We start from the raw sequence: 2,740 nt of genomic DNA, 5'->3' as shown, positions 1-2,740 counted from the left end.
CCAATTCCCCTCTTGTTTCCTGCTACCTACTATCACTACCACTGCTGCTGTCCTGGGCTGAGCTCAACCCCTGTGCAGCCTGACTGGAGATGGCCTTGCCCCCACAATCTGGAAGACAGCAGCAGCAGGTGTTGGAGGGAGGGGACAGGAAGGGAACAAGGAAGGATGGGGGGCCAGGAATTCTTCCCTGCTTTGGGAACTTAAAAAATAGCTGGCTGCTGCTCCTGTGGTAAGGTCTGCCTGCCCTTGTGTGGGGACAGGAACAGATCCAGAAGGGGTGCAGTGGTGTGGCTACACCATCATTTTGGCCTGGACTACTCTGCAGGAGTCTCTGGGGACTTTTATAAAGTGACAGAAGCACATAAGAATCTCCCCTTCCCCTCTTTGCACAAAGGCACACTTCATTCCCTCCTCTTCCTTCCCCTCTTGCCTGCTGCTGCTGCTTTCCCGGCTGTCCTGGGAGCAGGGGAAGCTTCAAAGCCTTCCTGCCCACTCCAGCCAGGCCGCACAGAGGCTACAATCAGCTGGGACAGCAACAGAAGCAGCAGCAGTGATGGGTGGGACGGTGGATTCCCCCACCATGTCCACTCCCTTGGGAGCAGGCACAGGAAGGGGGAACCCACCTGCCCACGGATGCTGCTGCTGACCTTGTTCTCAGCTGAGTGTAGCCCCTACACAGCTCACTGGAGGGGCCAGGAGGTCTTTGAAGCTTTCCTGGCCCCAGGACAGCAAGGAAAGCAGCAGTGGCAGGTACGGGGGGCAGGGGAGGGGATGGGGCTTGTCTTCGGGCTTGGAAGGGAAGTAGGGGGATTCTTATACTTTTGGCACTTTAAGAAGTCCCTTGATGCTCCTGCTGCATAGTCTGCCTACATTGGTGAGGGTGGAGGCAAGGAGGAGGCTGGGAGTGGGGATGCATCCACCCCTGTAGCACCAGTTACTACTCCTAAACTCCCCCTTTGCAAAATCCTGGATCTACTTCTGCATGTGTGCATGGCTACACTGCTTTATATTCAGCAGAAACCCCTGCAAGGAAGGAGCCCAGGGAGTTTGAAGGTGCAGTAAGTCTGCAGCAAAAACATACCTTTAACAGGTGCATCTACAGTGAAATTACTGCAGTGGCTGCAGCTCAGGTGCATATAACTATACTAGCTTTAACTGAGGTAGCTCAGCCAGTGCTACTGGAGTGTTCATGGTGGTAAAGGCTAAGTACAGACCATTAAAAAGCCCAAGGCTGAATTGATTCAGTCTTTGCAAAGATTGAATCAATAAGCAAATGAGCAATCACTTTTGATTCAGGAAATGCAGCCACATGCCAGCAGTGTCTCAAGCCAGAAGCTGGGGGGCACTAGAGCACAGCTCTCTGGCATGTAGCCATCATGGGCTATGTGTTTGCTTCCTCTTCTTCCTGCCCTGGGGTCTCTGGGATTTGCAGTCCACAATCACAGCAGCAGGACTCTACAGGGTTGGTCATCACTTCCTTTTCCTGCTTCCAGGTGCCTCTGGGATTTGTAGTCCACAGTTGCAGCCAGCATTAAGTAAGGCAGCAGGGCACGGCAGTTTTGTACTTGGGGGAAGGTGAGTTTAACCCCCCTCCTTTGCCCCAGACCCTAGTGGGGGTTTGCCTGGGGGGGAAGGGGCAGTGGCAGTAAGCCAGCCAGTGAGCCATCCCTCACTGCTCCAGCTAGGGAGCAGAGGGGCGGAGCCAGTCCTACTCTCTGGAACAGACAGCCCAGCCCAGCCCAGGGCTGCAAACCATGCTGGGGGACTCTGATTTAACTTGAATCAGGAAGGGGTCTGGGACAGAAATTTCATAAATTGGTCTGACATAAGTCTGAGTTAAGTTCAGTCTAAGTCTACATCCATCCAGGTTTATCTTAAACCAGTTTTGGCCAATTTGAAACTGGTTTATGTGCACTGAACTTCTGTTCTGTTACAGGTTTAAAACCAGTTTCTGATCACTTAAACTGGTTTATGGATGTAACAGACTGCTAATGTGGGCTCACCAGATTGGCTTGAGATACCCTGGGCTAGAAACAGTGCCAGTGAGCTCTGAGTGACCCCAAGGGTGGAGCAGGGGAGCCCTGCCCTGTGGAAAAGGAGAAGCCAATCTAAAGAAGGGGTTTTCAGTCCCCTCATTTGCATGGAAGGGGGATGGCTGGGGTTGTGGGCCAGCCACCCTGAGCCCTGGTTGGCTGGTTTGCAGGCCAGGGAGGGACTGTCTGAGGGGATAAAAGCAGCAACCAAACTGGCATGTGGGGGCTGCTGACAGTGACTCTAAGGAAGGACGCAGGAGGCCTAAGAAGAGCTGGGGTGAGCTGACGTAGCAGAGACCCCTCTGAAGAGCCTCAAAGGCCCTGGGAGAACAAGGCAGCGGCAGTCAGCCATGCCTCCAGCCCTGCAGCAGACAGGGAGCCACGGCCAGGGCTTGGGGCAGAGAGCTGGTGCCCCAAGGCCCCATCGCAGTGTGCTGGACATGTTGGGCGTCCCAGAGGCTAGGGGTGGCAGTCAGCCCCCCACTCCACTGCGGAGAAGACGTGCCAGGAGTGCAGGCGGCATCTTTATCTGGAGGAGGGAGTTGAGGAAACCCCTTACCTTCCCTGGGGAAGTGGGACAGCAGCAGACAAGGCATTGGGATCCTGAGGAGCAGCAGAGTGCCAGGACGAGGGTCCCTGGGAGCTCAGGGTACAGGCCGGCACTCGGAGTGGGATTGGCAAGCCACGAGGCATGTGGGGCATCCGGC

This window comes from Gavialis gangeticus, unplaced genomic scaffold (assembly GCF_001723915.1).
Source record: "Gavialis gangeticus isolate Ggan-Ray unplaced genomic scaffold, GavGan_comp1, whole genome shotgun sequence".
Taxonomy (NCBI): domain Eukaryota; kingdom Metazoa; phylum Chordata; order Crocodylia; family Gavialidae; genus Gavialis; species Gavialis gangeticus.
Note: the sequence above shows the minus strand (reverse complement) of the source record.